General features: G+C 38.4%; 1 long non-coding RNA gene across 1 annotated transcript; it reads right to left on the bottom strand.

The window, feature by feature from the left end:
- Positions 1-21: 21 nt before the first annotated feature.
- On the bottom strand, positions 22-1792 carry LOC114825373 (uncharacterized). Its single transcript, XR_011581823.1, has 2 exons — positions 1653-1792; positions 22-719 (listed from the first exon to the last, which is right to left on the bottom strand). It is a non-coding gene; the product is annotated as an uncharacterized lncRNA (long non-coding RNA).
- Between the last annotated feature and the right edge of the window lie 20607 nt (positions 1793-22399).

The raw sequence follows: 22399 nt of genomic DNA, 5'->3' as shown, positions 1-22399 counted from the left end.
AACACCACCAGTTCAAGCAAATCAAATCAAAGCAAAACATCGATCCAAATTAATAGGCGCTGCACAGATGATTCTCCAAGGCGAGTACATGCAAAGGACAACCAAATTAAGCACAGGAAACACGGAACTATCTAGCTTAATTATTCCAAGACATACGTGGGTCCACAACAACATATATGTAACCTAAGGCACTAAAATGAAACGGTAATTCAAAAGCTGCAGCACACATGCACCCAGTCCTCCTCAGCTTCAGCAATCAGCAAGTGGTATATCATCGAGCAAACAGGGATGCAAGGGCGCATCCCCTCCATTTTCCTCAAGTAGTTTTTTAAAATCCGGGCAGTCATCAAGCATGTGGGTACCAATCTCATAACAATGAACACAATTAAGGCGAACAGCACGCCCCCACTCTACTACATAGCCCTTGCCAACCTGAGTTACGCCTTTTGGGAGCCGTTTCCTCCAGGGGCACATATCATACCAGTGGTCAGGCTCAGAGCAAATTGCACAACTAGAGGGCATAGAGGAAAATGTGCCTGGCTTGATTATGAGTTCATCAGCTAAGCATGTGGGATTATTGTCCTCCTTGAAAAAAGTTGGAACAGTATCCTTCTCCTCAAGCTGGAATTGAGTCTGAGAGTCTTGAGCAGCCTCTACTTTTGTGAGATGAGTCGTTGGAGAGTCTTTAACAGAATCTTTTTCTTTATTCTTACCTACATCTGTGTTTTAGAGAAAAGCATTGATACATTAATCAGTGGCGAACCAAAGATTTAGCTCAAAAAAAAAATATTAACTAAATATGTTTCAACAAATTATGAGAGTGAGGACATTCGTAACTTGAGACCACTTCAATATTAGAAAAAGAACAAACACTATACCAATAACTAGTAACTGGTAAGAAACCTAAAATATGAAGTAAAAAATTTTGACCTTTCACAATTGATAGCATTTTTAATAAGTTAATTTACAATTATCCAATAATGCATTTTTGTTTTCAACGGTATAGATTTGTTTTATGTGTAATCACAAATATTAACCTATAGTCTTATTAGCCTACAAGCTGTATCAACTACATAGTTAAAGTTAACTCTTTGTCTAACCAAGTAGGGGATAAGCTAAGTAAGCCAGAACATCTGGGTTCAGGCCCTTACTTGTATTCTCGATCTTACTCATTCAATCATCAAGTACTTATTACTACTTCATGCTCAATTACGTTCTACACAGGTAATAAATAGCTACTTGAAATATTTCTGCACGAGTGGCCGGCCAGGCCAAATCAAACAGAACTGCGATACTTAATTGATTGAGGAATGAGTATCTAGCTTAGCTACACAATTCGGTTTAAAATTCTACTCAGTAACTGGGAAAACCATTCAAAGTTGCAATACTTAATTGATTGTAAAATAAATCTCTAGCTATTAATAATTAAACACCGAAAAAAATTGGGACCCTCATTAAATTCCAGCACCGGAATCCTAAAAACATATGCAGCCGCAATTGAAATGCATGAAACCCTAATTAAACATAATGCTGCTGCTAATCTTCCTCCTGACAAACCCTAGGAACAGAAATTGAAACAGATAATCGTCCTTCTCACAAACCCTATAAACTAAAATTGAAAAGCATACCAATACTAGGACTCTGAACCTCACCTCGGAGCTTCGTGGGTTGGGCCGGAATTGGACTCTCCCCCTCCGCGGGTTCTCCTGGTCTGCCTTCGAACCGGCGTTTCATGGTTTTGCGTTTGTCAGAGAGAAGGGGGCACGAGTTTGGGTTTGGTGACAATTTTTGTTTATTTTTGTGAAGGAAGCCTTTAGCTACCGTTTGGTACGCAGATGAAACGGAACAAGACGGGACGGGACAGGACGGAACAGGATGGAACAGATGATGTAAATATTGAAAAAGATAAGGAGAAATTTTGTCATAAAATGTTATAAATTTGTGTTCCACGGATGTGGAACGGGTTGTTCCAGGGGGAAGAGGTGGAACGAAAAATCAGCTAAATTTCGTTCCATGGGACAACTCGTTCCACAGTTTTTAGGCGCATCAAACGTGGGATGGAACGGCTCGTCCCGTTCCATCCCGTCCTGTCCCACGTACTAAACGGTACCTTAAGGAAGGGATCCATTTAAAAAAAAAAAAAATTGGAACATTCTCTTGACCCGTTAGATTTGGCTTTAAAGAAATCTTATGGTTGAGATTTTGTGGCTGTGATTTAATCTCAGCCACATAATTTTATTAAAGTCAAATCTAATGGTCAAGAGAATGTCTTCATTTTTTTTTTTTAAATGGGGATCCCTTTCCTTAAAGGACCTGTTTTTGTGAAATAGTTTTGGGGATGGTTAAACTTTCAAGGATTTGACTATAATACCCTTCACACTTAACAGATTATGCTTTCTTTTACTTAGTTTCTATTTATTTATTTACTTATTTTGCGTGTAAAAATAATCATTGACCGTTTGTCAATTCAAAAAATTCTCAAACGCACAAAATGCGTGTCTTGTTTTTTTTTTTTTTGTGGGTAAATTGCATTTTATCTTTTTAGGTTTCAGTGCAATTGCAATCTCATACAACATATTTAAAACATTTCAATTTCATATATTTACTATTATTTTATTTCAATTTCATACAACCGTTACAAAGTCTGTTAAATTAACCATTAAGTGATGATATGACAAATATGAGGTCCTTATTTGTGCTGACGTGACTACCACATTTGTAACACGTAGCTAAACACTTAATAAAAATTTTAGAATTATTCAAATAATTAATTAAAGAAAAGTAAAAAGAAAAAAAATGAAAAACCAAAAATCTCCTTCGTCTTCCCCACCCATCACCCACCCCTTCCCCCATTAATTCTGCACCCTTTCTCAAACCCAAAATTTGCAAAAAATTGACCTTTCACAATTAATAGCATTTTTAATGTTAATTTATAATGCATTTTAGTTTCAACGGGATAGATTTTATTTTATGTGGGCTCGAGTGGGGGTCGAAAGGGGATTTTTGGTGTTTTTTGTTTGTTTGTTTAATTTTTTTAACTTTTCTTTAATTTATTTTTATAAAATTTTAATTAAATATTTAGTCACGTTGTACAAATGTGGCATCCACGTCAGCACAAATAAGGAACCCATATTTGTCATGTCATCACTAAACGGTTAATTTAATAAACTTTGTAACGATTGTATGAAATTGAAATAAAATAATAGTAAATGTATGAAATTGAAATGTTTTAAAGGCGTTGTATGAGGTTGCAATTGCATCGAAACATGAGAGGGTAAAATGTAATTTATCTATTTTTTTTTTAAAAATAGTATTAGACTAGGGGAGAGGCAGGGAGAGAGTTAAGTCTTACAATGGGTTTGCCATAATAATGTGATTCAACTTCGCCTTTGGCGAAAATCGAACCTAAGACTTCTTACTTACAAGTGAAAAAGAATACTACTACACCGTAGTACTAAGTGGTAAATATGAGGAAATTATAAACAAAAGAAAACCCACAAAACTTTGAAATATCCAAAAAAAGAAAAACAATGCAAAAAGAATTAAAATAAAATGAGAAAAAGTAGGAAGTAGTTGATAACTAAATTACTATATTGTTTTTCAATTTATATGCATTTAATTAGGGCAAATCAGATAAATAGTCATGTGCTTATAAGGTATTCGGATAATAGTCTATTTGGTAAAAGAAATTATGATATATACCCTTGTGGTAAAATCTCTCCCCCTCTGGACCTCTGATTCGCCTTAATCGTTGAACCCAATTTGTCCAATTCTTGCATTCCAACCTAGAAACCCAGTTTCCACCGACTCTTGAGATTGACGGCGATCACCCAACATAGAAAGGAACGCTCCCAAATCGATTCCCAATTTCCCATACCCTCTCAGTTTGGTTCTTCAATTGCCGTTGTTTGTTGTTGTGATTGAATTCCTCTTTTACGAATTCCAATTCTTGTTTTTGTTTTCAATTGTTGTTGTGATTGAATTGGGTATTCTCTTATTTGGATTTTGTTTACTATTTGAACTGTTTAATTCGTGATTTGTTCTATGCCAATTCAAATTGACCGTGGATTTGATTGGTTTGATTCAGTTCTTGCATCCAATTTATTAATTTTTTAATGTTCTTGAATTGTGCCAAGAAAATGTGGGTTTGGTAGGAATTTTGCCTAAGCATTTGAGATATTGTAACTGGACCTCTAATTTTAGCAATTCTTTGATTATATGTTTGATGGGTAATTTGGTTTCGTATTAATATCAAAATGCTGCTTTGGTAGTAGACTGGAAAAGAAACCAGACACCTTTAACTTAAGCTTTCGACTTAAGCTTTCGACGGAAGAGGCTTTGAACTCGGATACAATGAGATTAATACGAAGAGGCCCTCGTCACGGAGGCAATCGATCACATGTGCACAAAACAAAATCAATATTGATTCATATGAAACAAAAACAGTTTATCACTACTTATCAAAGCATCCAAAAGCAAAACAAGGATATTTGTGTTGAATTGTAATCTTGTTTTGACCCAAAGATAATGGATCTAGCCCATGCACAAAGAAATATCCATGCACATGCTAGAGAATTCTAGCAAAGTTCAAGTTGGTGGAAAAGTCTAGAAAAATGGTGAGGATTTCACCAACATACAAGATTAGTATAGATAATTCTAGCATAGAAAGGTAGTGGAATTATCTAGATATATCTAGCATGATGTTTCCATGCTTCTCTAAGGTTCCATCCATGCATATAAAAGGAGAAGACATCCACACCATTTGTAACAACCAAGAGAGCAAGTAGTGAGAAGTGAGAAGAAGCAACAAAGCTTCTAAGAGTGTTTGAGTATTTCCTTTTATACTAAGTTTGTGAGTGAATAAAAATCTTGTGTAATACTTTGAGTATTCTTTCTTTCTCTTGCCTATAGTTTCCGTTGCATTACATTCTTCTTTGTGAGATAAACGTCTCCAAAGTAGGGAAGTCTCTTTAAACCCCAACAAAGTTGTATCAGAGCTTTGGCTAGCAACGCTATGGCAGCCTTCCAAGTTTCAATGCTCGACAACAACAACTTCGATAATTGGAGTATCAAAATGAAGGCCCTTTTGGGAGCACATGATGTATGGGAAGTCGTGGAGAAAGCCTACACTGAGCCAGAAGATGAAACTACTCTGTCCCAACCCCAGAATGAGAGTTTGAAAGATTCAAGAAAGACAGACAAGAAGGCTCTTTACCTCATTTACCAAGCATTACATGAAAATGGCTTTGAGAAGGTCTCGAGTGCAACCTCCGCCAAGCAAGCATGGGAGAAACTTCAAACCTCTTACAAAGGAGCCGAACAAGTGAAAAAGGTTCGTCTTCAAGTATTAAGAGGTGAGTTGGAATCTCTACAAATGAAAGGGTCTAAATCAATCTCTGATTATTTCTCAAGAGTCTTAGCCGTTTGAAGAAACTAAAAACTTGGAAGAAATTAGTATAGAGCAATTAATGGGTTCGCTACTAGCATGCAAGAACAATGATGGAGACCAAGACTTGGTACCTTGACACCGGCACCAGCAACCACTTGTGCGGAAGAAAAAGCATGTTCGTAGAGCTCAATGAATCGGTGAGTGGCAACGTTTCTTTTGGAGACGAATCCAAAATACTCGTCAAAGGAAAAGGTAACATCCTTATTCCCCTGAAAAATGGCGGTCACCAATTAATTTCAAATGTCTACTACGTGCCCAATATGAAAAGCAACATTTTGAGCTTGGGTCAACTCTTAGAAAAAGGTTATGATATTCACATGAAAAATTATAGCCTTTTTCTTAGAGATGACAAAGGAAGATTAATTGCCAAGGTGAAAATGTCAAAGAATAGGATGTTTCCTATGAATATTCAAAATGATGTTGCAAAGTGCCTCAAAACATGTTACAAAGACACATTATGGCTTTGGCATCTTCGTTTTGGGCATCTGAACTTTGGGGGACTGGAGTTATTATCCAAGAAGGAGATGGTGAGAGGCTTACCGTGCATCAGTCCCCCTGAACAAGCTTGCGAAGGATGTTTACTTAGGAAACAGTTCAAGAAAAGCTTTCCAAAGGAGTCGACCATAAGAGCCCAGAAGCCACTTGAGCTCATTCACACTGATGTGTGTGGTCCAATAAAACCAAGCTCTTTGGGTAAAAATAATTATTTCCTTCTCTTCATTGATGATTTTTCAAGGAAAACCTGGGTGTATTTCTTGAAGCAGAAATCAGAGGTATTTGGAGCATTCAAGAAGTTCAAAGCCGTCGTAGAAAAAGAAAGTGGTTGTAAGATCAAAGCCATGAGATCTGATTGAGGATGAGAATTCACTTCGAAGGAATTTCAAGAATTCTGTGAAGCCAATGGAATTCGTCGACCTTTGACAATTCTAAGATCCCCTTAGCAAAATGGTGTGGCGGAAAGAAAAAATCAAACCATCCTCGACATGGCTCGAAGCATGCTCAAGAGTAAGAGATTGCCTAAAGAGCTGTGGACAGAAGCTGTAGCATGTGCTGTCTACCTATCCAATCGGTCTCCAATAATAAGTGTGGGGAAAGACTCTGCAAGAAGCATGGAGTGGAAGAAAACCAGGTATCTCCCATCTAAGAGTTTTTGGAAGCATAGCCCATGTACATGTACCAGACGAGAGGAGAACCAAACTCGACGACAAAAGTGAGAAGTTCATCTTCATTGGCTATAACTCAAATTCAAAAGGCTATAAGCTGTATAATCCAAACAATGGGAAGATGGTGATCAGTCGAGACGTGACGTTCGATGAAGAAGGAGAATGGGATTTTTGCTCTCATGCATGTGATCTTCACTTTTTTTCCTCAGTTTGAAGAAAAGAATGAACAAAGGGATGATGGAGCAAGCAAGAGAGGTTCAACAAGAATCCACTACTCCACTTGCTTCACTAATATCAACCAATCATGGTAATTCACCAGCATCAGCATCATCAAGTGGGAGTCTAAATGAAAGAGAAGTACCACGCATAAGAAGTCTACGAGATCTCTATGAGGTAGCTGAAATACTTGATAATCCTACACTTTTCTGTCTCTTTGCTGATTGTGAACCAGTTGACTTCCAAGAAGCAATGCAAGATACTAAGTGGAGGAAAGCAATGGATGAATAAATTGAAGCAATCCAGAAGAACGATACATGGGAACTCGCTATTCTTACAAAAGAACACAAAGCCATCAGAGTTAAGTAGGTGTACAAGACAAAGAAAAATGCCAACGGAGAGGTCGAAAGATACAAGGCGAGATTAGTGGCGAAGGGTTATAGTCAAAGAGCTGGAATCGACTATAATGATGTATTTGCACCCGTTGCTCGGTTGGAAACTATACGATTACTAATTTCTTTGGCAGCTCAAAACAAATGGAAGATTCAACAAATGGATGTGAAGTTCGCTTTCCTAAATGGAGTCCTTGAAGAAGAAGTCTACATTAAGCAACCGTCAGGCTATGAGATCAAAGGGCATGAAGACAAAGTTCTGAAGTTGAAGAAAACCCTCTTTGGGTTAAAACAAGCGCCACGAGCATGGAATAGTGATGCGAAATATATAAGCACACAAATTAAACCCTCTTTTTATCAATTGTAGCAAAGTATGTAAGTAGGGATCGTTCTAGGCTGGGGATTATGAGGGATTGCTAAATCACTTGAAAACTGACTCAAAACGTAAAAACAAAGTTTAAAACACTAAACTAGACTCAAAGAATGCAAAACTAAACTCGAAAATACTAAAACAAACCAAAAGACTCAAAACAGCCCAGAAACACTCAAAACTACCTTAAAAACACAATCTGGGCAGTTTTGAGCAAAAGACACAATTTGGACGAAAATAGGTTATAACTTGACTCAAGACACTTAAAAACACAAACTAAATTGATTTCTAACTAAGATGACTCAACAAAATAAAGGGGGATTGATTTTGGACGAATTTGAAAACAAAACAGAAACTTTGTAACTTGAACAGATTTTAAAACGAAGTTGATAAAAGTGAATGGATGGAAAGCTAGTTAAGGGGTTCTTCTCCACACATGTCACACTTGCATACAAAACGATTTCCAATTGCTTCTCAATAAACCATAAATTCCCAACGCCCCAGATTAACCGTGAATTGCACTAATTAACCCTAAGATTTTCCTAAAGTTATTGAATTGGATGAATTGCATACGACAACCCAAAGCATTCCTCACAAGTTCCCCGCATGAATTGCATAACAAAGATACAAGCAAAGATCATTAAGTTCTATGAAAATCATAAGCATTGGCGAGGCACTTGTTACTATGAATTGCATTAAACTTATGCCAAGAATTTACTTAACACGATTGTGATCAACAACCTTTACTACTTTCGAATATAAGTTCATAACGATTAGGTGAAATTCCCTTATATCCTAACATCAAACTTATGCATGAAAATTAAGAGTGCACTCTCAACCAACACACACAAATCAGTTTTAATTCATATAGATAAGCAAATTGAATTCACAACTTATGAAACGCAATTGAAAGTAATCAAATCATATAGCAAGCATGAACATGGTTTCGAATCCCCCCTAGCCAAGGAGGGGTTTAGTTGCTCATACGCACAAAGCAAAGATAAATAAGTTTAAACATTGAAATCCAAGGAAAGAAAACACCTAGATACTCCAACTTGGACAGCAAATGCATCCACGAAGTTCCTCCTTCCTCCTTGCTGCGGCAAAGGGTTTGTGGACAGGTTTTGGGTTATTAAATGGTGTAGAATGGATGGGGGAGAGTGTGGTACTGGTTAAGGTTGATGGTTGGTGCGGCAAGTGATGATTTTTGGCTGGAATTAGAGAGAATGGTGGTGGAAGGCTGCGGCAAAGAGTGGGTGTATGATTCTGGCGTCAATCATGTATTATGAGGGGTGGTAATTCAGCCAAGGGGTGAATGAGAGTATATATAATGAGAGTATATATAGGCACTTAAAACCCTAGGGTAATCAGATATGGACTTGGATAACCCAAATCCACAAGGAAAAAGGCTTAGAAATCAGAATTAAAATGGGAAAAGGTCCAATAGTTGCGGCAGTAAAGGGAAACAATGGATAAGGCTTCTAGAAAGCCTTGCAAGGCAAGGAAAATAGATGTCCTTGCTGAAATTGGTGCGGCACTCCTCTAGGATAAGGCTAAGGTGTCCTAAAGTGTTTAGGACTTCTCTTTGTAGCTGAAACCTTTGCCCATTAGGAATAGGGAAACTTGTCTTGATCAATCCTTCTTCTTTTTGGATTCCTTCTCCTTCTTTGACTTGGAATACTTCTTTGTTGCTGAAACTCAAGGCCAATTAGGTTTAACTTTCCTACTTCAAGTAGGAAACCTTGTTTGAGTAGGAATCTTCATTCTCCTAGGAATCCATCTTCAACTAGAAATCCTTCGTCGATTAGGAATCCTTATTCATGTAAGCACTTTCCTACTTCAACTAGGAAACCTTGTTCAAGTAGGAATCATCATCTTCAAGTCTTCAAATTCGTCTAAACCTTTGGCTCCAAATATGTGACATTCATTCCAAGCTCCATTTTGCTTCAAAAGGCTCCAAAATGTATCTTTTTATATGCTTTGCCCTTAAAACCTGAAAACACATAAAACTAGCTTAAAAGACTACTTTAACTAAGAAAACACCATGGAAATGCATAAGAACTAGCTAACTAAGGCGCATAAATATGCTCCTATCAAATAGTCGCATTGACAACTACTTTCAGGAAAACAACTTCATCAAGTGCCCTCATGAACATGCTCTCTACGTCAAAGTCAAAGATGGAGATATTCTAATTGTGTGCTTATATGTGGATGATCTAATCTTCATCGAAAGTAATCCAAGCATGTATGAACAGTTCAAGAGAGTGATGACCAAAGAATTCGAGATGATCGACATCGGGCTGATGGCATACTACCTAGGCATTGAAGTCAAGCAGAACGAAGAAGGTATTTTCATCTCCCAAGAAAGCTACACAAAGGAGATACTGAAAAAGTTCAAAATGGACGACTGCAAGCCCATAAGCACGCCAGTGGAGTGCGGAGTCAAACTAACCAAGCATGACGAAGGAGAAAGTGTAGATCCAACATTTTTCAAGAGTTTAGTTGGAAGCTTGCGCTACTTAACTTGCACAAGACCAGATATTCTCTATGCCGTCGGATTAGTCAGTCGCTACATGGAGAATCCCACAACTACACATTTGAAGACCACCAAAAGAATTCTTCGATACCTTAAAGGTACTGTTAACTTTGGCTTGTTCTATTCAAGTTCTGATAACTACAAACTTGTTGGGTATAGCGACAGTGATTGGGCAGGAGATTTCGACGATAGAAAAAGCACTACTGGATTTGTGTTCTTCATGGGAGACACTGCATTCACATGGATGTCGAAGAAGCAACCGATTGTCACTCTTTCTACCTGCGAAGCTGAATACGTAGCTGCTACCTCATGTGTCTGTCATGCAATCTGGTTGAGAAACTTGCTAAAAGAATTAAGCATGCCACAAGAAGAGCCAACAGAGATCTATGTCGACAACAAGTCTGCAATAGCTCTAGCAAAGAATCCAGTATTCCATGACAGGAGCAAACACATAGATACCCGCTATCATTACATAAGAGAGTGTATTGCAAGAGAGGATGTGCAAGTGGAATATATGAAGTCACAAGACCAAGTTGCCGACATATTCACCAAACCACTCAGGCAAGAAGACTTTGTCAGATTGAGGAACACAATCGGCGTCACAAGACAAGATTAAAGGGGGATGTTGAATTGTAATCTTGTCTTGGCCCAAAGATAATGGATCTAGCCCATGCACAAAGAAATATCCATGCACATGCTAGAGAATTCTAGCAAAGTTCAAGTTGGTGGAAGAGTCTAGAAGAATGGTGAGGTTCCACCAACATACAAGATTAGTGTATATAATGCTAGCATAAGAAGGTAGTGGAATTATCTAGATATATCTAGCATGATGTTTCCATGCTTCTCTAAGGTTCCATCCATGCCTATAAAAGGAGAAGGCATCCACACCATTTGTAAGAACCAAGAGAGCAAGTAGTGAGAAGTGCGAAGAAGCAACAAAGCTTCTAAGAGTGTTTGAGTGTTTCCTCTTGTACTAAGTTTGTGAGTGAATAAAAATCTTGTGTAATACTTTGAGTATTCTTTCTTTCTCTTGCCTATAGTTTCTGCTGCATTACATTCTTCTTTGTGAGATAAACGTCTCCAAAGTAGAGAAGTCTTTTTAAACCCCAACAATTTGAGCACTCCTCTCTTTTCCCCATTTTACATAAAACACAGCATCAGCGAAGCAATTATAAACCTTTCTAATCGAGTCGCCAGCTCTCACTTCGATTGTTGTTTTTCTCAGCCATACACACACTCTTTCTCCTCTACCCCAACACTCACAGATATCGATTCGTCACTTCCCCAAGTTCTGATATTTAAGCCGCACCGCACCATCTTTTTTCCTGTCTCTTGACATCACGATTCCGCTCTATTCGGCCCCCATCTTTGTTCCAGATTCAGCAAGAGGTTTAATCTGGCAGATTGAAAAGGTTGGCGTGTACACTTGTTACTTTCACTTGATACACTGACTCGATATATATAAAAAAAACAGCACAAATACAATAAGTCCTAGCCTAAGAGAAACTAAAGATATATTTCTGCCCCACGACAACAATTCCCTTTCCCCTCCTCGCATAAAAAAATTCCGATTTCCAATTCAATCAAACATATATCACATATGAAACTAAATTCTCATATAATTTTGTAAATTATATGAGATTACCTATTCCATGCATGCCGTGTCCGCAGGTATCCGCAGAATTCATATATAACACATTCTAGTCTCCGTAAGTTTGGATATCTCAAAATCAGCGAGAAGTTTGGGGAATTGCTTGGTATGCCTAAGTGCTGATATTGCACCTGGTGAGATAACCTGGTGAGATAACCAAACATTCAAAATAGTAAGTCACGAGTAACTTCAAGGGCAGGAAGAGCAGATGGCAAAACATATATAATTCAGGCCAAACTTACTTCTGGGAAAACTCCAATTGCATTGGCCAATTCTGGGGAACAACATTATAGTCTGTAAGTTCCCCAGATGATGTTGCACTGGTGTTTTTAACTCTTCACACCTATAAACCCAGATCAATGACAAAAGTCAATCGCTTACACTGAATCTGAACCAACAATGCTGAAAATAGTTGGCAACAGAGATTCGTAAACCATGTTTTTGTTTCACCATTATTATTATTATTATTATTAATCACCCAAAAGCGACTCCAATAAGTGAATATAAGATGAAATTCTAGGTATAGTTTATATGGGTCAAACTTCGCTAAGTGCAAATGGATTAAAAGACACAAACAGGCTTACAACAAGAAGCCATTTGTTGAATATCACATGCAAACATATGAGGTAAAAGGACAAATACCTCCCCCGAAATAAGTCTTCCAACTCCATTAGGATCGGCATCTTTGCTAAGTACCTCCATCAACTCAACTAAAGGCCTCAAGGTAGCAATTGTCTTTTTCATTTCCAAATAACTGAGCTCCAATATGAGACAAAAAAGAAGAAATAAATAACATATTTAAACAAATCATAAGGGAAAGTTCTATCCATTTTCTATATGTTTGAAGAAGTGGAAAAGAAAACCATTTCTTTGGGTTAAAAAGAAAAATAACAAACAAAACTTCATGCTCATAACGCAGCATTATACTGCCACACACAAAATATTAACTACCTTGAAGGAATTTCCCATAAAACAGATATGTCAAGAAAAGAAAAAACAACCTCAATTTCCCCCTTTTTACTAATTATGAACTTCTTAAATTACAGCTTTCTAGTGCCGAATCCTAGTTCTGTTATGCATTCCAACACATAATGCCCAAGTGGTTCAAATTCATGAGTTTCAAATTTCAATATGTGTATTCTAGTCTCCGTAAGTATGCATCGCATCTCATTAATACAGAATACAAACACACAAAAATATGGGCAGATTACCCAACAATTTCTGAGTTAAAAAAACAAGTATCCAACTAAAGCAAAAAATGGAGGCCATACTTACCAAAGTAAGCACCAAAAGTTCCAGATTCACGCCATCTTTGTTCCTGTCTCTGGATATCACCAACTCCATGCCGTCGCTTGTATTGCTGGTAAAAATCCCAGAGGTGCTCAATATCACGATTCCGATCTATTTGACCCCCATCTCTTTTTGCAAGTTTTTGTTGAAAGAAAATTTCAAATACTCATATCTTAGAATTTTAACCATAAGAAATGACAAGAAAATACAGTAGACTTGCACTAATATCAGCCATTCAAAAATTACCAGTCACGATTAGAGCCTAAGTGATACCTTGATTACAGACATCAATCCAGTCTTAAACTGAAGAACACCTCTGCCATCACTTTCCAAGACATACAAAGGACAACCAAATTAAGCACAGAAAACACGGAACCATCTAGCTTAATTATTCCAAGACATACGTGGGTCCACAACAACATATATGTAACCTAAAGCACTAAATAAAACGGTAATTCAAAAGCTGCAGCACACATGCACCCAGTCCCCTCAGCTTCAGCAATCAGCAAGTGGTATATCATCGAGCAAACAGGGGTGCAAGGGCGCATCCCCTCCATTTTCCTCAAGTAGTTTTTTAAAATGCGGGCAGTCATTAAGCATGTGGGTACCAATCTCAGAACAATAAACACACTCAAGGAAAACAGCACGCCCCCACTTTACTGTTAAAAGGTAATCTTGTCTTCAGCCCAAGACAAGTGGTCCAACCCAAAGCCAATGTACAAATGCTAGAAAATTCTAGCAATCTATGTCGGTAATAGTAGCTGGAAAATTCCAACTATGTAAGTCGGTGGGAGTGTGTGCATGATCATGAAAGTTCTAGAAAAATTGTGAGGACATTATGCAAGCCAATGTTGGTGTACATGCTAGAAAGGTCTAGCTGATAGTAAACTTGTGTGGTTGAAATGCAAAGCCCAAAGGCGGTGGGCAGTAGTAAGTCAGCAAAGTATGCCTATAAATATAGGTATGTGTGTGTTGTAAAAAAAACCAACCAAGAGAGCAAGTAGTGAGAAGTGAGAAGAAGCAACAAAGCTTCTAAGAGTGTTTGAGTGTTTCCTTTTGTACTAAGTTTGTGAGTGAATAAAAATCATGTGTAATACTTTGAGTATTTTTTCTTTCTCTTGCCTATCAATTCCGCTGCATTACATTCTTCTTTGTGAGATAAACGTCTCCAAAGTAGAGAAGTCTTTTTAAACCCCAACAAAGTGGTATCAGAGCTATGGCTAGCAACGCTATGGCAGCCTTCCAAGTTCCAGTGCTCGACAACAACAACTTCGATAATTGGAGTATCAAAATGAAGGCCCTTTTGGGAGCACATGATGTCTGGGAAGTCATGGAGAAAGGCTACACTGAGCCAGAAGATGAAGCTACTTTGTCCCAACCCCAGAAGGAGAGTTTGAAAGATTCAAGAAAGAGAGACAAGAAGGCTCTCTACCTCATCTACCAAGCATTAGATGACAATGGCTTTGAGAAGGTCTCGAGTGCAACCTCTGCCAAGCAAGCATGGGAGAAGCTTCAAACCTCTTACAAAGGAGCCGAACAAGTGAAAATGGTTCGTCTTCAAGTATTAAGAGGTGAGTTCGAATCTCTACATATGAAAGGGTCTGAATCTATCTCTGATTATTTCTCAAGAGTCTTAGCCGTTTCCAATCAATTAAAAAGAAACGGAGAAAAGTTAGAAGATGTTAGAATTATGGAGAAGATACTACGCTCGTTGGACCCCAAGTTCAAGCACATTGTCGTGACGATTGAAGAAATTTAAAACTTGGAAGAAATTAGTATAGAGCAATTAATCGGTTCGTTACAAGCATATGAAGAGAAACATAAGAAGAGGCAAGGGAATGATGAGCAGCTCCTCAAGACGCATGTTCAACCAAAGAAGAAAGAAGAAAGCTTTGATAACGAGAGAAGCCAGTACGAAAGAAGTCGTGGTCGAGGACGCGGACGCGGACATGGACGTGGACGTGGTTGGAACTTCAACAACCATAGCAACTACGAAAGAGGAGGAAACTCAACAAAAGGTCGTGGAAGAGGACACTCAAACTTGAGGTATGAAAAATCTCAAGTTTAATGCTACAATTGTCAAAAGTTTAGTCATTATGCTTAGGAATGTAAAGCTCCAAGCAACAGACCTGATGAGAAGGTCAATTACGTGAAAGAAGAGAAAGAAGATAATGGCATTGTGCTACTAGCATGCAAGAACAATGATGGAGACCAAGACTATACATGGAACCTTGACACCGACGCCAGCAACCACATATGCGGAAGAAGAAGCATGTTCGTAGAGCTCAATGAATCGGTGAATGTCAACGTTTCTTTTGGAGACGAATCCAAAATACCCGTCCAAGGAAAAGGTAACATCCTTATTCCCCTAAAAAATGGTGGTCACCAATTAATTTCAAATGTCTACTACGTGCCTAATATGAAAAGCAACATTTTGAGCTTGGGTCAACTCTTAGAAAAAGGTTATGATATTCACATGAAAAATTATAACCTTTTTCTTAGAGATGACAAAGGAAGATTAATTGCCAAGGTGAAAATGTCAAAGAATAGGATGTTTCCTATGAATATTCAAAATATTGTTGCAAAGTGCCTCAAAACATGTTACAAAGACACATCATGGCTTTGGCATCTTCATTTTGGGCATCTTAACTTTGGGGGATTGGAGTTATTATCCAAGAAGGAGATGGTGAGAGGCTTACCGTGCATCAGCCCCCCTGATCAAGTTTGCAAAAGATGTTTACTTGGGAAACAGTTCAGGAAAAGCTTTCCAAAGGAGTCAACCACAAGAGCCCAGAAGCCACTCGAGCTCATTCATACCGATGTGTGCGGTCCAATAAAACCAAGTTCTTTGGGTAAAAATAATTATTTCCTTCTCTTCATTGATGATTTTTCAAGGAAAACCTGGGTGTATTTCTTAAAGCAGAAATCAGAGGTATTTGGAGCATTCATGAAGTTCAAAGCTGCTGTAGAGAAAGAAAGTGGTTGCAAGATCAAAGCCATGAGATCTGATCGAGGAGGAGAGTTCACTTCGAAGGAATTTCAAGAATTTTGTGAAGCCAATGGAATTCGTCGACCTTTGACAGTTCCAAGATCCCCTCAACAAAATGGTGTGGCGGAATGAAAAAATCGAACCATCCTCGACATGGCTCGAAGCATGCTCAAAAGTAAGAGATTGCCTAAAGAGCTGTGGGCAGAAGCTGTAGCATGTGCTGTCTACTTATCCAATCAGTCTCCAACAAGAAGTGTGTGGGGAAAGACTCCGCAAGAAGCATGAAGTGGAAGAAAACCAGGTATCTCCCATCTAAGAGTTTTTGGAAGCATAGCCCATGTACATGTACCAGACGAGAGGAGAACCAAACTCGACGACAAAAGTGAGAAGTTCATCTTCATCGTCTATGACCCAAATTCAAAAGGCTATAAGCTGTATAATCCAAACAATGGGAAGATGGTGATCAGTCGAGACGTGACGTTCGATGAGGAAGGAGAATGTGATTTTTGCTCTCATGCATGTGATCTTCACTCCTTTCCAAAATTTGAAGAAGAGAATGAATAAGGGATGATGGAGCAAGCAAGCGAGGTTCAACAAGAATCCACTACTCCACCTGCTTCACCAACATCAACCAATCATGGTAATTCACCAGCATCAGCATCGTCAAGTGGGAGCCTAAATGAAAAAGAAGTACCACGCACAAGAAGTCTACGAGATCTCTATGAGGTAGCTGAAAGACTTGATAATCCTACACTTTTTTGTCTCTTTGCTGATTGTGAACCAGTCGACTTCCAAGAAGCAGTGTAAGATACTAAATGGAGGAAAGCAATGGATGAAGAAATCGAAGCAATCCAGAAAAATGATACATGGGAACTCGATATTCTTCCGAAAGGACACAAAGCCATCGGAACCAAGTGGGTGTATAAGACAAAGAAGAATACCAACAGAGAGGTCAAAATATACAAGGCGAGATTAATGGCGAATGGCTATAGTCAAAGAGCCGGAATCGACTATGATGAGGTATTTGCACCGGTTGCTCAGTTGGAAACTATACGATTACTAATTTCTTTGGCAGCTCAAAATAAATGGAAGATTCAACAAATGGATGTGAAGTCCGCTTTCCTAAATGGAGTCCTTGAAGAAGAAGTATACATTCAACAACCATCAGGCTATGAAATCAAAGGGCATGAAGATAAAGTTTTGAAACTGAAGAAAGCCTTCTATGGGTTAAAACAAGCGCCACAAGCATGAAATAGTCGCATTGACAAGTACTTCCAAGAAAACAACTTCACTAAGTGCCTTCATGAACATGCTCTCTACGTCAAAGTCAAAGATGGAGATATTCTAATTGTGTGCTTATATGTGGATGATCTAATCTTCACCGGAAGGAATCTAAGCATGTATGAAAAGTTCAAGAAAATGAGGACCAAAGAATTCGAGATGACCGACTTTGGGCTGATGGCATACTACCTAGGCATTGAAGTCAAGCAGAACGAAGAAGGCATTTTCATCTCCCAAGAAATCTACACAAAGGAGATACTGAAAAAGCTCAAAATGGATAACTGCAAGCCCATAAGCACGCCAGTGGAGTGCGGAGTCAAACTAACCAAGCATGACGAAGGAGAAAGTGTAGATCCAACATTTTTCAAGAGTTTAGTTGGAAGTTTGCGCTACTTGAATTGCACAAGACCAGATATTCTCTATGTCGTCGGATTAGTCAGTCGTTACATGGAGAATCCCACAACTACACATTTGAAGACCGCCAAAAGAATTCTTCGATACCTTAAAGGTACTGTTAACTTTGGCTTGTTCTATTCAAGTTCTAGTAACTACAAACTTGTTGGATATAGCGACTGTGATTGGGCAGGAAATTTTGATGACAGAAAAAGCACTACTGAATGTTCTTTATGGGAGATATTGCATTCACATGGATGTCAAAGAAGCAACCGATTGTCACTCTTTCTACCTGCGAAGCTGAATACGTAACCACTACCTCATGTGTCTGTCATGCAATCTGGCTAAGAAACTTGCTAAAAGAATTAAGCATGCCACAAGAAGAGCCAACCGAGATCTATGTCGACAACAAGTCTGCAATAGCTCTAGCAAAGAATCCAGTATTCCATGACAGGAGCAAACACATAGATACCCGCTATCATTACATAAGAGAATGTATTGCAAGAAAGGATGTGCAAGTGGAATACGTGAAGTCTTAAGACCAAGTCGCCGACATATTCACCAAGCCACTTAAACAAGAAGACTTTATCAGACTGAGGAACTCAGTCAGCGTCACAAGACAAGATTAAGGGGGGATGTTAAAAGGTAATCTTGTCTTCAGCCCAAGACAAGTGATCTAACCCAAAGCCAATGTACAAATGCTAGAAAATTCTAGCAATCTATGTCGGTAATAGGAGCTAGAAAATTCCAGCTATGTAAGTCGGTGGGAGTGTGTGCATGATCTTGAAAGTTCTAGAAAAATTGTGAGGACATTATGCAAGCCAATGCCGGTGTGCATGCTAGAAAGGTCTAGCTGATTGTAAACTTGTGTGATTGAAATGCAAAGCCCAAAGGCAGTGGGCAGTAGTAAGTTGGCAAAGTATGCCTATAAATATAGGTATGTGTGTGTGTTGTAAAAAAAAAAACAACCAAAAGAGCAAGTAGTGAGAAGTGAGAAGAAGCAACAAAGCTTCTAAGAGTGTTTGAGTGTTTCCTCTTGTACTAAGTTTGTGAGTGAATAAAAATCTTGTGTAATACTTTGAGTATTCTTTCTTTCTCTTGCCTATCAATTTCACTGCATTACATTCTTTTTTGTGAGATAAACGTCTCCAAAGTAGAGAAGTCTTTTTAAACCCCAACATTTACTACATAGCCCTTGCCAACCTGAGTTACGCCCTTTGGGAGTCGTTTCCTCCAGGGGCACATACCAGGAAAGTGTCCATACTCAAAGCAAATTGGACAAGTAGACGGCATAGAGGAAAATGTGCCTGGCTTGATTATGAGTTTAGGACGGGCTAGGCATGTGGGATTATTGTCTTCCTTGAGAAAAGATGGAAGAGTATTCTTCTCCTCAAGCTGGAGTTGAGTCTGAGAGTCTTGAGAATCCTCTACTTTTGTGAGATGAGTCGACGGAGAGTCTTTAACAGAAAATTTTTCTTTATTCTTATCCATATCTGTGTTGTAGAGAAAATGTACGGATACATTGATTAGTGGCGGACCAAAGATTTAGCTCACGTGGGGCATAACAAAAAAAACAAAAAAAAACAAATTAACTAAATATGTTTCAACAAATTATGAGAGTGAGGACATTCGTAACTTGAGACGACTTTAATATTAGAAAGAGAACAAACACTATACCAATACCTAATAACTGGTAAGATACCTAATATATGAAAGTAAAAAAATTTGACCTTTCACAATTAATAGCATTTTTAATAAGTTAATTTACAATTCCCACTCTCACACTCTCAGAAGTATGAAACACATTTTCAATGGAGAACTGAAAAACTGCTACTCTCCCCATTCATACTATTCTCAAACACAACATCATAAAAGAAACGAGAAGTTCGCGAGGGAAGATGAAACTAAACGAATTGCAATCCCTATGTGGGTGGGTAATTCCTACAGGTATGTCTCAGACTTTCCTCCCGATAGTTCTTAAAGTTCTAAAAGCTCTGTAAGTTCTGCTTTAACTGTGTGGGTGCGTTTGTTTGCCCTCACTAAGTGGGATTGGACTGGACTAGACTAGCTGTTAGTCCAATACTGTGTTTGTTCCATGCTGGGACTAACATTAATGAGACTAAAGGGAACTAGCATGGACAAAACTCTTCATTAAGAGGTCTTAGCGAGACCCCCCAATAACCATGAGACTAGCTAAGACTATCCTCTCTCATCCTCGTCATGCTCAACAACCACTCCCGATAGACTCCTCGTCATCTCCGGTCATCGAGATCATAATAAAATATTAATAATTTATATATTAAATAATATAATATTAGAATTTGTTATTATCCAGCTTCTTAGTCCAACACTGCACCAAACGCTTCGCTAAGTTAGTCCAGCTTAGTCTAGTCTAAGCCAGTCCATCTTAGTCCTTAAAGCTAGTCCAGTCCGAGATAGTCCGGCGCAACAAACGCCCCCTGTAAGTATTATCTTCCCAAGGTCTATAAGTTCTGCTTTAATTTTGTTGACAGGAGTAAAAGAATTTCGTGTGTCTGACATCTGAAGCAGCAAAAGCAGTCCTCAAGAAGACAGTGCGATACTTAATTGATTGAGAAATGAGTATCTAGCTTAGCTACACAATTCGGTTTAAAATTCATTGTAAATTAAATCTCTGGCTGTTAATAATTAAACACTAAAAAAAATTAGGCATCAAATCAAGCAAAACCTTAAAAACAGGGTGCAGATTGCAACAAACATATGCAGCCGGAATTGAAATGCATGAAACCCTGATTAAACATAATACTGCTGCCAATCTTCCCCTAAAAGCAAAAATTGATACAGATAATCGTCCCCTCAAGCATGCAGCAACTACAAGTATTTCTAGGTGAAGGTGGTATCTCTGGGCGTTACCATAACTCTCAACTTCGATCCCAGCTAAGCTTTAGATACACTATATGGGTGAATCAAGTGTTGGCACAACATAAAGACCCGAACGTAGAACGACTCAAGGCTTGCTTCTTTCTAGGTTTTTGCAATGGAAGTTCCATTCATAGTTGGATTCAGTTTCCATTAGAAAAGGGAGTTCAAACAATTGATTTGGAGTTTTTCGCTGACAGTTTTGTTAGCTTCCAACGATATGCATTTGCCCGCAAGCTATTATGTATTATTATCAGTGCAAATAATGAAATAAAGGGTCTATGTTGGAGCAGTTCTTGCATTATGCATGGGAGAACTTAATGAGTTTTGACAATCCAAGTCTACACTCTTGTAGACACACTCCCTGTTTCAAGTCCCTCAAAGTTCTTCATTTGTGACAAATTAGAGTGAGTAATGAAGTTCTCGAATACCTTTTGGGGTGGTCAGAATTTCTTAGTGCTGCCTGAGATCTTTGGAGTTTTCGTTGTGGGTGGTAGGAGAGGCGGTAGTGGGGGGTTACGGACGGGTAGAAATTGGGAGCAGTTGGGGTTTGGAGAGATGGGGTGGTTGGAATTTCTTAGTGCTGTAATTTTATTTTTATTTTTTTGTTCTTTTTCATTATGGGTGTAAAAAGAGATTTGTTGGGCACTTTCGGAATATCAAGATAAAAAAAGATAAGTTGAATGTAAAAAGATGGTAAATGAGTCTCAATAAAATTTCCCTTTATCCTTATCCTGTTTCCACCTGTGAAATCCCATCCCCGGAATTTCACCATTTATTACGTATTTCGTAATTTAAATTCGTATTTCGCGATTACGTTATCTTTATTAGTTAATTTTAATTCTACTAATTATAAGTTTAGTAATTGATTAGTTATCGAGCTGGAAGTTTCATAAACAATCCTTATCTTTCGTTGACATTTCGAAGTTACAACTAGTGTTTTTAAATAAATCTTGAACCCACAAACGCATAGGCGAAAGCCGTTTGCGAGTCCGAATTATAACGGTATAGTTACAGACGTTTAAAGTGTTGAAACTTTAGATTGTGGGAATCATTTTAATTTCCACTTATGGGTTAAAGACCCAAACCCTTTTTAGATTAATGGACCGGCTATTATAAGTGGAATTGGGCAAATTAGGTGGTGGAAAAAGTTTAGGCAGCAGCCACTATTAAGGGGACCCAGCAGATTTTTTTTTAAGGTTAAGTAAGGATCAATAGGAAGGAGGAGAAGGTTGACATTTTCTTTTTCCATTGGGTGAACCCGTGCACCACCACCAAACCCTTTTTATTTTCAAACCGGCCAATGTTAGGCCAATTCCTACCATTTCTCTTCTGATTTTCCTACCTCCTTCACCTGCAACTTGCTCCACTACCTTCCTCCTTCCCTCTCTACAAAAAAATCAAGGGTTTTAAGGTGTATTTCATGTAGAACTCCATAGGAGAACCCGGGGGTTCTCGACGATGAATTGTCATTCCGGAGAGTATCACCATTCACCATCACCCTTAATCAGCTTCCCTTGGACCCAAGAACAAGACCCAATTGGTGGTTGGGGCATTGGAACACCAAGGAAGCCGAATTGAAGAACACCCACCTTCGGGTTTCGTTGGGTGCGAGCCAATTTGAGGGCCTTCCTGGCCAAATTGGGCTCGGCCACATGTATAAAGTTGACTCTACTTGTTGAAATCTTCAATCTTGTAAAATTTGAGATTTTTTGGAAAAAGTCGAATTTTCCGATATGTGACATTCGATTTATGAAAATATTGTTGATTG

This window comes from Malus domestica, chromosome 06, assembly GCF_042453785.1.
Source record: "Malus domestica chromosome 06, GDT2T_hap1".
NCBI lineage: Eukaryota > Viridiplantae > Streptophyta > Magnoliopsida > Rosales > Rosaceae > Malus > Malus domestica.
This window is presented reverse-complemented; position numbering and strand designations above follow the sequence as displayed.